This window comes from Notamacropus eugenii, chromosome 5 (assembly GCF_028372415.1).
Source record: "Notamacropus eugenii isolate mMacEug1 chromosome 5, mMacEug1.pri_v2, whole genome shotgun sequence".
NCBI lineage: Eukaryota > Metazoa > Chordata > Mammalia > Diprotodontia > Macropodidae > Notamacropus > Notamacropus eugenii.
In genome coordinates this window covers 61,166,535-61,182,150 of record NC_092876.1, presented here as the reverse complement: position 1 = coordinate 61,182,150, position 15,616 = coordinate 61,166,535, and the positions used below count along the sequence as shown (strand labels likewise).

The 15,616-nt window shown below is 40.4% G+C and overlaps 1 protein-coding gene across 11 annotated transcripts in view; it reads left to right on the top strand.

Moving 5' to 3' along the window:
- Window positions 1–15,616, top strand: part of EIF4G3 (eukaryotic translation initiation factor 4 gamma 3) — a 386,245-nt gene that overhangs the window by 38,486 nt on the left and 332,143 nt on the right. The gene's annotated exons all lie outside the window — the stretch shown is intronic.

Sequence of the window (15,616 nt, the reverse complement as noted above, 5' to 3'; positions counted from 1 at the left end):
GAAGATAAAGAATGACACCAAGATAACATCACAATGTGGGCCTCACCAGAAGTCTTTTGTAAATCTGGCTCCACAGAATGATGCATCCTTGGTGACAGTGTTTGGTGCTGGCTGCTCCGCCTTCACCTTCAGCATCTTCTGTCGCCACTACTCAGCAGCCTTTCTCTTCTCCTATGGGCTGTGTCACTCAGTTTAGATCCTTATTGCTGGGATCTACTGACCTCTAGCCTGTGTCTATTTTATGTGAATGTTTATATCCCCTCAAATAACAAATTGTTGATATCGTCTTTATTGGCCCAACAAATAATCTTCCCCAAATGCTCACCTCACCTTCCCCAAGTACTTTCCCTGAAAACAAAATTCTTTCTATAGCTGGTTAACAGAAAGGACTCTTCTTTCTTAAGGAGTTCATTACCTGGACCACAGTCTTCCTGTCCATCCCAATCTCTCATCTTAGACTAGGGAGTTTCAGTATGCATGTTAATATCCCCTCAAATATGGATTCTCAGTTCACCAGCTTCCAACTTCCATTACCTACATGTTCATTCTACCTAAACCACCCATAAGGGATGATCATAGCCTAGTTTTATACCATTTCTTCTAACAGTGTCACCATCATGATTTTGAGTTTTCACATTCCCCTGTAATTTACAGTCTTTTGTCCCTACATTTTTCACAGCCTCACTCATTCTAAATCTATTCTTCATATTTACCACAGTCGTTCATTTCCCTAGTTCATCGCCTTGGCCTTGTCCGTACTTTGCTCCTTTCATGCTATTGACCCTAAAATTAACTAATTTAATTCCACACTGCCTTACCCCCTTCCTTATTCTATACCCTGCTCTTCTTTACCCCTAAGTCATGTGTCACCCCCATCTACTTTCAGGCTGTATTCACCAAGTGCTTTGCTCTGCTGGAAGAAGTCACACCATTGTGCTTATAGGGTCCACTACAAATGTTTTTTATAATCACAGTGGACCCTTCAATTTTATAAGCCAGTCATTTCATTCTTTATTCATTGACTTTTTTTAAAGAGGGTACAGATGTGTTTATCTGAGCAGGTTTCAGGTAGTGAGCCAGTCATTTACATGTTACTTTAAGGTGTGCAAAAGCACTTTCCATATGTCATGTTACTATAGCCCTACCTTACAACAGGTGGATGCTGTTATTATTCCCATTTTGCAAATGAAACAGGCGCTAAGTAATTTGCTACAAGTCACACAGCTACTAAGCATCTGAGGCAGGACCTAAGATCTTGCTGCTCAGTGCATAGATCACTAGTCCTGTATTCAGGAGGACTGGAGTTCCAATTCGGTCTCAGACACTTAACCAGCTTTCCCTGGGCAAGTCACTTAACCCCAATTGCTCCAGGTCTCCCCACCCCAAATATCCTATCCTCTTGATTCAAAGTCTTCTTTTTTTTAAAATAGTATTAGTATTTTTTTTCCAATTACATGTTCGTTGACTCTTTATCTCACTCCCTTAGTGGCTGATGACAATTTTCCTCTTTTCTACTTTCCAACTCTGCTTTTATCTTCCTTTTATCAGAGGATCTTAACATTGAGGCCATCTGTTATGAACTCCTGTTTCTTTCTTCACTCCTTAAAATTCCTCTGTATCATTCTTTCTCTTTTCTCTGCTCATCTGATATTTCTGAAGCACAGGTGGCCGTTTTCTTTGGTAAGAGCATCTTCTTGTGCCCTTACTGATGCCATCCTTTCCTGAAGTTGGGCCATCAGCCATCCTCTTTGTCTCATCTTCAGTCTGTCATCTCCTAGCTCCTTCCCTGCAGTCCCCATATCAATAGATAGTTGGTCTTGTCAGTATCATTTGTGTGCATTGCTGGTGTTGCATTTGATGTGAAGGTCTGAGATATAATCATGGTGATTCATATTCAGTGTAGGGATTAACAGGAAGTTAGGAACAAGATTGTTAGTGGAGGAAAGTTAGGGGGCAGAGCAGTCATTGTTTAGTCTTGTCAGACTCTTTGTGACCCCTGTGGATCATAGTGAGCCAGTACTCTCCAGTACCGTCCATGGGATTTTGCTAAGAACACTTTGCCATTTCCTTCTCCAGCTCATTTTACAGATGAGGCAAACAGAAACTAAGTGACTTGCCCAGGGTTAAACAGCTAGTAAATGTCTCAGGCTGGATTTGAACTTGGATCTTCCTGACTCCAGGCCCAGGGCTCTATGCACTGAGCCACTGGGCTGTCTATCTTTCGATAGTTAGGCAGTTGCAAGTGGGAGCAGAGATGGTGGGCCTACATAGAAGCCGAGGGCCAAACCCCAGAGAGTTGGGGATGAGTCTTCTCTCCAGTGCAGTTAGCAGGAGCAGTATTAGGGGTGTAAGGGCTAGTGTACATTAGTTGGTAAACCTCTATTTAACAACTATCAATTGCCCATTGAATGCAAAGCACTGAACTAATTGTGTGTTTGTGGAAATACATAGAAAAGAGAGAGAACCTCCTGAAGAGCAAAGAGTAGTTAAGCTAAGAAAAACAAGCAGTCTGGAGCCTTCGGCCTGTGTCCCTGGTGACAGCTGGAGGTGCTTTGTGGAGATTCCTGTTGAGTACACGTCACCAGGCTCCCTCTTTTCTACTTCTTACAAAAGTGCAGTTTCATGAGCAGGGACTGTGTATTGTGCTTATTTACGTTAGCTTCTTCCTAAACTTTATAACACACCAATACATGCAGACACAGAAGTGTGTGCTGGGAGTTTAGGGTTGTCTAAGAGAAAGAGAAGACTTTACAATTAGAATTGTCCTATAAGGCTTGGGCCACTTTAGCAGGTAATTTCTCCTTTCCTCCTTGCAAATTTTCAGATGCTTATGGAAGGGAGTTGTTTCAAATATTGGTTGTATTCAGTATCATCTGAGGTTTCCCCTTCAGCTCTCTTAGATTCTGTGCTTCTATGACTAGTAGGAAACAAGGTTGAAGTTTAATTTCAGGTTAAGAAATTTTAAGTTACGTGATGGTGATGTCATTGAAGGTTCTGTTCTATTGTTTTACATTCAGTAGAGGGAGAAAAATGTGGAAGAAGTCTGAATCTTAGATTCAGAAAATTAAACTGTTGAGAATTGACTGGACATCTGTAGTTTAATGGTTAGAGCTTCATTATTTGATTTCTGTCAGCACTTCTTTCAGTACTGATGACCTGTGTTCATTGTTACTTTTTGGTTTGGCCTAATTTTACTTGCGTGATTGCATTATTATTGATTTAGCAAGTAAACTGCAACTTAAAGGAAGTGGGGAAATGAAGAGTGACCAGAAAGACACTTGTAAAGATTAACGTAACAGTGTACTGCTCACCAAAAATGACAAAATTGTTTATCCAGTTTTTTAAGTGGAGATTTTCTGCTGTGTCGTTGGAAGATTAGATTGTCCTGTTCTTGTTGCAGGGGTCTAGGGGAGAGTAGGCTGTGAGATCTGGTCTGGGCACCATCTCTGCTTGGGCTAAGAGATCTTGCCTTGGGGGCAGCCAAACTAGCCTCTTTGCCTCATCAAGTCCACTGCAAGGGTTTTCCATGCTTTAGGCAGTTCTCCTAAACAATAGACAAGGGGACAGTCTGCTCAATTAGGAGGAATATCCTCATCTGGAAATTCTCCCTATCAGTGAAATCAGTCACTTGCTCTAGTCACTATCCTCTCCAGTCCGACTTAGAGGTTTTGTGAGGATTTGTGTTCAAAGCAAGATGGAAGCTTTATGGTGATTATCACATTTACCTGAAGTTTGGTGGGTTATAGAGGGAGAGGCAGGTATTAAAAGTATTCTCATTTCCTTTTTTATAAGCTGGATTCAGAGAGCTTCAGTATGACATGCCCAGGGTAACTCAGCTGTAATGCCCTGGAGCGAGGATCTTAAACCAGCCTTCTCCTATTTCTCATTCATTTTCCTGGGTTCTTTCCACTATAACATGGAGGCTTTTTTCTAATGAGATTAGTTTTCCTCTAAAGCCAAGCAGTGTTATATAGTTACAATAGCCACAGATACATATTTTAGATATTTCTTATCACATGCTTCATTTAGGAAATTTTATAATTTCCAAATAGCCTTTTATTTGTTCTTCAAATTACCAGAAGACGATATCCATAAATCTGTTTTCTCTTCATTTGGATGTATTTATGTTTCTCTTTAGAGTGGCAGGATAGAAAAAACTTCCTTTTTATAATTAGGAACTGGGTTTGAATTCTGGCTCTGTTACTTTATACTTTTGTGACCTTAGGCAAGGTACCTGGAGTCTCAGGTCTTCAATTCTCTGATCTGTAAAACAGGACCCTTGCAGCTCTAAATTCTGTAATCCTACCAAGTAAATAAAGCTCACATTCTTTGGTTTGATTCAAATCTTTTTCTGTAATTTCTTTTTCTTTCGAAAAAATATTTTATTGATGCTGTTTGTTATCACTCTTACTAGCCAATGATTTCCTGTCCCAGTCTAACCTTCTCTTGTAAGGAAGAGGTACAGTTAAGTGAAACAAATCCATGAATTGGCAACATCTGGCAAGACATGCCTCAATCAGCACCTGTAGCTCACCACCTCTTCCCTGCCAGGAGGGAGGACAAGGCGTGTTTCGTCAGTATTTTTCTGAGGTCCTGATTGCATTGTTCAAAAATTTTCAGTCTTTCAGTATTATTTTGTGTTACATTAGAGTAGTCATTTTATGATTTGACTTGTTGGTTCTGGTTATTTTGCTCTGATTCACTTGATAAAAGTGATTCATATCATGCTAACTATATCATAGATATGAAGTTGTTATTTAGTCACGTCCAGCAGTTTGTGTGATCGCTTTTGAAATTTTTTTGGCAGAGATATTAGAGTGGTTTGCCATTTCCTTCTCCAGCTCATTTTATAATTGAAGGAACTAAGGCAAATGGGGTTAAATGACTTGCCCAGGGTCACACAGCTAGTAAATGACTAAAGCTGAATTTGACCTCAGGTATTCCTGACTCTACACCCGGTGCTTTACCCATTGTACCACCAAGCTGTCCTTAGAGCTAAAGCTAGAAGGGCCCTAAGAAGCCATTTGGTTAAACCCTCTCATTTTATAGATGGGGAAACCGAGGCAGAGAGACATCAGATGATTTGTCGAAGGTCACGCAGGCAGTAAAAGCGGGAGGCAAGATTTGAGTCTAGGCCTCCCCAGAGTCAATCTTCTTTCCACTGTATCATAGTGCACCTTTCCAAGTCTTTCCAAAGTTCTCTCAATTTTTCCTCTTCATCATTCTGTCTGGCACAATAATCCATTATATTCTTGTGCCACAGTTTGTTCAGCCGTTTGCCAATTTTGGGCACTCACTCTCCTTCCATTTCTTTGCTGCCATAGAAAGTACTTCTATAAATATTCTTGTACATATGGGACTTTATGTCCTTATTCTCCTTTTGAGGTTGTTGTTCAGTCATTTCAGTTGTATCTGATTCTTTGTGACCCCATTTGGGCTTTTCTTAGCAAAGATGCAGTGGTTTGCCATTTCCTTCTCCAACTCATTTTACAGATGAGGAAACTGAGGCAGACAGGGTAAAGTGACTTGTCCAGGGTCATGCAGCTAGTATGGAGGCTGGATTTGAAGTCACATCTTCCTGATTCCATTATCCACCATGCCCCCCTAGCTGTTCTCCTTTTGAAGTATGTGCCTCATAATACCATACTATTTCAAGAATTTATAGGATAAGTTTTGTGACCTCTGAATTTCAGTTACTTTATCTTTAAAATGAATAAATTGTGCTAGATGATTTCTACCCTTTTTAGGAGCAGTGATCATTTACTTGCCTCATTTGCCCCTCAAAGATAAAGTTTAGTTTTAGTGCAAATGTTTTCTTAATCCACCCATGTAAAATCTAGACCATACTTTAGAATAAAATTTACTAATTAATTAAAATGGCAACTGTAACCGAATTAGCCCTAATTCTTTTTTAGCTCTCCATAAAAATACCAGTTTCCAATAAAAATTTCCAGTCATCAGAAAATATTAACTTTTACTCCATTTTTAACTATCACATCAGCATCTCTCTTAAATGCTAGTTGTAATATTTAGAAAATATATTATTTCATTCCATCCCCTGGTTTTTGATGTTGCATTGTTTGCATTTGCTTTCCTTTATATTTGAAGATCTTTCTTTTGGTTGCATGCAGAATTTGTTGTAAGTGGAATTGTTAAATTTAACCATTTTGTATCTTAGAGTTCACAGCATAGATTTTTTTTTTCTTTTTCCTGGAGGTGGTCTGTGGATTCTTTCAGTTGGCACTTCGTTTTCTGTGTTCAGAAATTCTAGACAGTTTTCTTGTGTATGTGTGGTTTTTTTTTTTTTTGCATGATAGTTAATTCTTGACATGTTGTAGTAAACAATGTGTTACTGGATTCTGGTTTCTAATCCATTCTGCTGTCATCTTCTGTTTTATGGGTGAGTTCATTCTGTTCACATTCACAGTTATGATTGTTAATTGTGTGTTTCCCTCCATCTCATTTTCTTAGACTTAAACATCTCTTTTCAACCCTGTCCCCCTCTCAAGACTTTGTTTTGCTTCTGAACACTGTCTCCCTTAATCCTTCCTCCTGTTGTTTTTCTACCCCGCCTTCTCTTTACTTTCTATGTCCCAGTTAAATAATATGAATTTCTATACGCATCTGTGTGTATATGTTGATTCTTTCTTCCTAAAAATTATGTATATTCAATTCTAGAATTTCAGATTAGGATGGAACTAATACCTGAGAAAGCTACTGCTTATCTGACAAGTGGTCATTTAACTCTTATTTTACAACTTCAAGTTAGGAGGAATCCACTACTTCTTTCACACATTCTACTTTTAGTTGGTCCTAATTATTAAGAAAATCTTTTTTTTACATCAGACCTAAATTTACCTCTTTGCACCTCCTACCTAGAGTTTTTAGGTTTGCACTGTGGAACCAAACAGAACATATAGAATCCCGCTTTCATATCACAACCATCAAAATATTTGGATGCAGCTATTATTTTTTTTCTGTCTTCTCTTTTTTAGGCTTAATATTCCCAGTTCCTTTAACCTGTCTTTTTATGGCATGATTTCAAGGACATTGGCTGTTTTGACTACCCTCCCTCTGTACACTCCCCTGTTTATCAGTGTCCTTGCTGAAATGCTACATCTTAAGTATTTTGTGTTGTTAATATTTTAAAACCCCCAAGGAAAAAGATCTTTATTCAAATTGTAGCTTCATATATACTTAGACTGTATATGATCACCCAGATTTACATCACGATGGTACCTTTCATTAGGCTTCAGTTATGAAAATTGAAAAAAAAGGATTCTTAGAGAAGGTCAGAGCAGTGTAGGACTTTAGTGACCATCTTTTCCAACTTATTCCTTATACAGATTGGGAAAAGGAGACTCAGAGAGTCCAGCCTAAGTTTGAATCCTGCTTCTGCTCCTTAGAACATGGGGGACTTGGGACAAGCTACCTTGCTTCTTTGGGCCTCATTTTCCTCTTCTATAAAATGATCTGTCAAACATATTCCAACTCTAGTTCCTGGACCCTGTGCCGGCCTGGGGGCCCTAAGCTCAGTCAGAGTTTTAACATGGGTCTACTGGTTTCAGACACCATGGTCTTTGTGCCGTTTTGAACTGTCCTCCCACCTCCCTGTTCTCTCTTGAAACAGTATTTGCTATCACACGTGATATGTGATCCTGAGCACATATACCCTCCCCCCATTTTTAACATATATGAAATAGTAATTAAAAAATTGAATGTCTTTTTAGTGCCTCCGTTGAACGTCCTATAAAATGTGTTTTTATTGTTGTTCAATTTTGCCTGACTCTTTAGGACCCCAAGGACCATAGCATTCCAGGCCTCTTATCCTCCACTGTCTCTCTCACAGCCATGCATTGCTACTATCTATATTAAATATCTGTAATATCCAAGTATTCAAAGAAACAAATAAAACAGCTGGTTATTATTTTTAAAGTAATTATCACTACTTCCCATTTCTTGTTAATGAAGGAAAAAGCTAGTAGTCTGATGAAAAAAGGGTGCATTCCTGCAAAGACCAGTTATGAAGTAAAATGTACTGATCTTGCCTTGACAAGGTCACTGTGAGATGGGATGTTCAGTCAGAGAAGATAGTGTGTGTGTGTGTGTGTGTGTGTGTGTGTGTGTGTGTGTGTGTGTGTGTTTGTGTTTGTGTGTGTGGGGGCACAGAGGTATGGGCCCAGCTCCTCTTCTCATAGACAATGCCTGAGTCACTGAGTGCTTGGAGAACTCCTGTATTGATCAGTAGCCTGGACTCTGGCAGCAGAGGCAATGTCCCCAAAGAAGCAGCCCTCTTCCTGTGCCCATCCTGCCTTTTTTCTTTGCTCCTGACTAGGACGATCTCAAAGACCTAGCATTGACTGCAAGGACAAAGAGCCCTTTCAGGCTCTGGCCTAAGCCTGGCTGCTGGGTTGGCTCTTGTTGCATCCTCTTACCCACTTTCTTGTTCACCACTCTCTCCTCGGCAGCCCTTTGCAACATGGATAGCACGACTTTTGGAATTTTACCTCCTCCTTTCAAAAGTAAACCATTGGAAAAAGAAAAGGTGAAGGACTTTGTGAGAATGTGAGGCCAAGCCCTTTTTATGATATGTTTATTTGTCAGAAGGAGAGGATCCCTTATGCTTGCTTGCCAGTTCTGCTTTGCTGGAGTTGGTGGGGGCGGCAAATGCTAGTAAGAGCCTTTTTTCCAAGTAGAGATTGCACTCCTTATACAGATGCATAAGCATCTGTGTGTGAATGTTCTGGCCCAGACCTGTGATTTAATTTGAACTCCTGATATGGAAACTCTCTCTTGGAATGTAGTGCGGTAAATCAGCTGTAGGGACATCAGAAGCTCATTGACTTCACATAGCGGCCCTATAGCTCCCATGGATCGGAGGCTCTACTAGAACTGGAGTCTTCTTGACTTCAAGGACATCTCTCTGTCTACCATGCCATACTGCTTGTCTTGACATGTCCATGCTTTGATTATTTCTTTCCTCTTGAAGGAATTATTTACTAAGCACCCATCAGACCAGGCCCTGGGGAAGCACAAAGGTTAAGAGGATCAAGGTCTCTAGCCTTAAGGATCTTACCATTTACTAGGGATGTTAAGAGGAAGAGATTATCCAGGATGTCATCCAAGAAGTGTATGCCTGGTAATGAGGACAGGCTGGGCTTGTGCTTAGGGCGAGGTCAGAGGCCACTTCTGCATCCCATTGGTGTTCTGACAGTGTCAAGAGATTTTGAGGAAAGTTGCAAGATATTGGGTAAGCTAATAGGAGGAGGCAGGCATGAATAGATTGTGATCTGCATCGTTGTCTTGGGGAATACTTCTATCGATGATAGATATGTTGTGGTATCACCACAACACCATGACACCTGTGACTGTTTCACTCCTTCTTTGACTTAGTTTGGGCAAGTCACTTTAAACCTCTCTGTGACTTTACTCTTCTGAAGTCCTTCATGGTTTGAATTTATATTTTCAGAGTCAATAAACGTTTATCAGGTCCCCAACATGTACCAGTCACTGTGCTCAGTGCCAGGGATATAAAGAAAGGCAAAAGACAGTCCTTGTCCTGAAGGAGCTTGTCATCTAATGGGGGAGATACCAGATAAAAAGGAGCTGAAAGGAGGGGTGGCATGATGAAGTCATGGGGTGGGAAATGATCTGAGTGAGGAATTTTAGGGTGGATTTCAGCTTGAAGGATGATGAGTCTCCAGAGATCATGAAATGCAGGAGAGCAGTGGGTAGAACATTCTGTTGTCTTCAACTTAAATAGATACGATCAGGTGCTTACAGTGAACAGCAGCTCTTATTGTGGAGAGAGAGAGAAAGAGAGAGAGACAGAGACAGAGACAGAGACAGAGACAGAGACAGAGACAGAGACAGAGATAGAGAGGAAAGACATTGGGATTCAGAAAAGCTAGTACCTGCTAGCTCATCCCACAGATTACTGGAGGGACTTAGACTTAGGCAGTGACTTGGCTGCTCTCTTGCTGTGGGACCTTAGGCAAGTTTCCAGCTAAGATCTATTTCAGCTCTGACACCCATCTGTCTTGATTGAACGTTCTATGTTCTGAGGGATTTGCTTTCCTAACAGCTCCAACATTATCTTTCATCTCTTATCCTTCTGTATTCCAAGATGATCTTTCCCTCTCACTGTTATTGGTTTGAATATCTTGTAAGTTTTTCTTTACGTATCAAGAGAAGGCTAGCAGGCCCTGCGCTGAAAATGAGTTACTAATATGATAGGAAAGTCACAACATTGGATTGGAAGTATTTATTTCAGCCTTCAAAAAGACTCAGTTAAATAAAATTTTAATTTGCTTGAAGTAGATTTTAACATTCCACCTTGCATACTCCTTGATAATTGGCTAAAATAAGATTGGATTTGAGTACTTTTTTCTTGCTTTAGTTAACCTGTGCCTTGTGATCTTGGATTTTGGCAAGCTGTGGATTTTGACGTGAATTGCTGTGTTATAAAGTATGCTACTAAAACAACTGGCTCAGAGGAGTAATGTGTTTGGGGCTTGAAGATGATAGATATTTTGATTTTTAAAATAAATTATAGACATGCAAACATTACAAAATCTCCGGTGCTCATGGACTAGTTTGTTGCATCTTTGCTAATTTAAAGAAAATCACACGACTCTTCTCTTTGCTACGAAGGGCCCCAGTTGTGATTTTTTTCTTTTCTTTTCAAGAACATGGTGTTTTGAGACTTTCAGAAGTACACTTCAGGTCTTGTAACAAGCACGGTCCTTAATAGTATTCATAGCTACCCTGTTTTTAATTTGTTCAAGCAAAGGCCTACCTTTAAAAGGTAATATTGTAATTAGATTGTGACAGCTAAATTGAATTCCTTTATCTGGATTTTAAACTTTTTTTTATATTTATTCAACATACTCATTAAACTTATTAAGCCTGCTCTGTGCAGGGCACTGTATTTTTCATGTAGCCTAGCACACTGCAGATAGAGTCTGACCCAAGTAACTTACTATAAATTAGAGAGGTGGTGTGGGTGGTTCAGTGGATTGAGTGCTTGCCTCAGAAACAGGAAGTTCTAGGTTCTGGGAACATCTCTTGACCCATGCTGGTTTGTGACCTTGGGCAAGACACTTAATGTCTGGGTCCCAGGTCACTTTCTCAAGGATAAAAAGGTGTTGAGAGTTAGGAGGGGAAGTTTCCAGAACTGAGAGTTTCTTATGCCAAAGAAATTATAGATCTGGTCAAAAAATATGCATAGTCATGATGTAAGGAAAGGAAAACCAGTTGGCTTGCTTTCGGTTGGTGGGGTTGGGTTGGGGGAGCTTGGTTACTCTCTTCATGGTAGTTTTAGTATCGGGAGAGAATTCACAGCTGGGACTGCCCAGAAAGGCTCTGTCTCTAGTAGGTGGGGTCTGAGGGGAGCCTGGAGGGAGCCAATAAACTCTAGGAGGAGGCCTTTCCAAGCACACTCATTTTATGAGAGTCAGGTAGAGTTATGGAGAGAGTTCTTGAATTTTTTTAAAATTTCCCTCTGTACATTAGAAGAGGCACAGAAAAATGTATCTGACTTTTATTGCAGTGCTGTTTTGGGATTTTGATCTTTAGGATGTCACATCAGTACTGAATGTTGGGAAGGGTGGAGCACTTGAGTTCTTGGTTAAACCAGATTGCTTCCTAAGGCTCCCTCTTCCCATTTATAAAGTGGAGATAAGAATTCTTTCATTAACCACCATGTTTTGAGAGGTGCTTTATAGTAAACCTTAAAGTATTTATTTATTTTGATGTTCTTTAATGAAGTCCCATTGGTTGGAGGTCCAAGAGGTTCACTTTGTGTCAGATTTTGGAGTTTCCGTTATAGTGCATAAAAATGATTTGAAACTTTGGGTAGTGATGATTTTCAGGGCCAATCTGTCCTGTTTTTTAACCTGAGACCAAAAATATCTCAGCTGCTTACCAGCTGATGAGACACAGAAGGGCTATTTTTAGTTTGGAGAGCTGGAAGGAAAAAGGAAATGAGGCTCTTTCGTACCTGATCCCTGAGCTTCTGAAGGTCCCAGGAACTGCCTTAGGAGGGAGTCATCTGCAATCACTTGGGAGGTGTCAAGTGTGTAACAGGAGAGGATGAGAGTCTAGGGGATAATTCTTGCTAAGAAAAAAGGTTTCTGGCCACTAGTTAGGGCACAGGATTCTGGGAGAGTGTAAAAAGGCTAGCACAAAGAGAGTGAGGGTTGATAGGGCCAATACTGAAAGGAACAGCATTTGGGGTCAGCAGAAAAGGTCATCTTTGTCATATTGGGCCTAATCTTTTTTTGCTTCAGGTTCTTAGTTTGGACACATTATACTTAGTTTGTGGCAGTCTTCTTTAGTATCTCATGGGTACCGTTGGATCAGGTGGTTTGTCTGTTATTCATTGTTTTTACAGATTGACACTCTCATATTACCTTAGTTAATCATGGGATTATATAGATTTTAAGCTGGAAAAGACCTCAGAGGTCATCCATGCCAATCCTGCCATTTTATATGTGGAGAACTGAGGCCAGGAGATTAAGTTATTTAAACCCAGGGTCATTCTTGACTGAAACCAGCGTTCTCCATTATCCACCATTATACACTCTTTCTCTTGGTAAAAGGGCATTGAAAAGAACCAGGATTTGCATAAACAGTTAACTAATGAAGTCTTTTGATGTAGGAGACATGTAACTTAACGAATTAAAGAAGAGTAGACTCTCAAGAAATGATTACTATAATCTAGGGGAAAAGAAGTTATGATCTGGGATGGGTGAGGGGAAATGGTGGGATGGAGAGAGGGTGAGGGGAAATGTGAGATATTGCAGAGAAAGAGTGGAGGTGGAAGTGAGGGAGTGATTATGGACTGGATGTCTTGGGTAATGCGGTGTTAGAGAGGAAAAAGTTCTGACCACTTTGTTGGAAACCTGAGTGACATGGCTGAAGAGTATGGACTGGATATGGCAGCTGACAGGCAGACAGACCTGGCAAGGGTGTCCAGAATTGATTGAGAGGAAAGGTGAGAAATAAGGGGCAGGTAAACTTGTTTTTGTGACAGTCATCTTGGTGTGTGTGGTGACTGACAGTGAGAGTGGAGGAGAAAATGGTGGATCCAGGAGACATTTAGAAGGCAATGAAAGTATTTGGGGATTATGTGAAAGCAAGACCACTCTGTGCTTCTGGGAAGGTACACTTCCTGAACTCTTGTTGTCTGTGTGGACAGTAGCAGTGGTCATCGTCATGATACTAAGCGTGTGTACCAGAAATAGCTTCTGGTATAAATTAATAACCTTGTAATTACTGAGTTAGAGTTGTAATAGACCTGTCAAGAGGATATTCTGCCTTATTACAAATGAATAATGCAGTGAAGTTTATTGACAGTACTTTGGTAGGATAAACATCTATGTAGTGTGGGCTTGTGCAATTTATCTACTAAGAAACTACAATATTACCAAGTAATTTTGGTGGTGAAGTTGAGAGAACTCTAGCAACTGAGGGGATTAGAGGAGGTCCCATTTCTTGACCTCAGTCTTGAATAGAGTTAGGAATTTCAAGAAGATAAAAGGGAAAGGGAAGGAAAAGGAGAAGGAGAACATTCCAAACATGGAAATGAGATAGGCTACAGGGGTGGGGAGCCTGCAGACTCAGGCCACATGGGGCCCTCTAGGTCCGCAAGTAATGGCCCTTTGACTGAATCTAAACTTCACAGAACAAATTCCCTTAATAAAAGAATTTGTTGGGTAAAAGTTAGTCTCAGTCAAAAAGCCATACCCAAGGACCTAGAAGGCCACATGTGGCCTTGGCCACCGGTTACCCATCCCTATAGGGACTATAGGGTATGAGAAACAGCCAGCAGCCAGTTTGACTGAAATGTGGTAAGTTTGTATGAGGGGAAATAATGTGAAATTACAGGAGTTTGTACCACCAGGTCTCGATTAGTGTGAATAATGAATCCTCTGAGGTAGTAGTATGTATTTTAATTTGTGTTATTTAAAGTTATAATTATGTAAAATGTGCTCATTGGCTCCAGCCCAATAGAAGTATGCAATATGAATTCAAATGTGACCTTTTCTTACGATTCATTTTTTGCACTAATGGAGGTCTAGCTGTATTCTTTTGTAGTGCAGGGTTTCTTAACTTTTTTTTGTGTCTAGGACCCGTTTAGTAGTGTGGGTCGCTTATCAGAATACTGATTTAAATGTATAAAGTAAAATACATATTATTAAAGGAAACCTGTTCTATTGAAATGCAGTTATCAGCATATTAGAAAAGAACACATTCATGGTTCTAGAGGCACTGAGTAACTGCTGAAGGTTTTTGAGTTGGGAGGCAATGTAGTTAGAATTGTGCCTTTGGATATCACTTGGGCAGCCATGTGGAGGATGGGGAGGGGGCAGGAAGACTGATTAGGGGTTATGTAATGTGTTTAGAGTGGTAGCCCTGTGAGTAGAGAGAAGGGGATGGAGGGAATTGATTTGTGGGATGGATTTGATGAATCTGATACCTATTTAGATGGATGCGATTTCATTGGTGTGGATAATTGTTGTGTCTGCATAGGCTGTGCCCTACCCAGGCCTTCCTTTCCTTTCCACTTTCTATTCCTGGCTTGCCAAAAATCTTCTCTAGGGCTTCTTGCCTCCTGGGCTAGATTTCCTTTCTTTCCCCAATGTCTTGTCAATCCTAGTGTCGAGAGTGCTCTGGCTGTCTCTGTGTTTGCCCTTTATTATGGATTCATGGATGGCTCTTGTTCTTTTCTCTATATAGATGTGATTGATGATGTCTCTTACCTCACTTAGGATCATAAGGTCATGTGCTTAGAGCAGAAGGGGACCTTAGAGGGCATCTGCTCTAATTCCCATGTTTTACATGAGGAAGCTCAGGCCCAGAGAGTTTTCTTCTCACATCTCACAAAATGCTGCAGCCCATTGACACTGGGCATGTTGCCATTGCCTTTGGGCAAACTGCAGTTTAATTTTCATTCTTCTGAGACCTTGTTTCATGATTCCCAGTCACAGATTAGCACCATGGCAGTAGCAGTGTTAAAAAGATGGGCATTGGCATCAGTGAACCACCTGGGATCATTGAGAGTGTTACAGTTTTCCAAATATGATGAGTGCTTGCTTTCTGTCCTATAAACAGGAGTTATTGTCCCTAATGGTGAATATAATTATGAATTGAATTAAAATGTGAAATGACATATTGCAGGGGCTTCTATGTAATATCTTTAAAGACTCCAAATTCAGACATCTCCCTTTTGCTATTCCCTAATTTGTCCATAGCAGTGTAGGGGCTAGGAGCTAAAGCACGGATGCCACAGAATGTCATCAATGCTGAATGCTTTTAATGATTGGAGCACCTTTTATAGGTTCAAAAGCATTGAAATCCAAGATCCTTAAAGGTAGGTGGTGTTTAGATGTTCAGTTGGGACGTGTACCAGGGCTGATGGCAGGTTCTTGCTTTGGGCCATTTTCCTGACTTACTGGGGTCCTGTTTATTGGGCACCTTTCAAGTGAGGTACAAGAAGGCATGGCCTGAGGCTGCTGCGCTCTGTGATTGCTTCCCTGCCTGTATTTTTAAAGATTCCAATTTGTACAGTAGGTGCCTACAAGGAGGACAGATTTTTGACCTATTATATTGT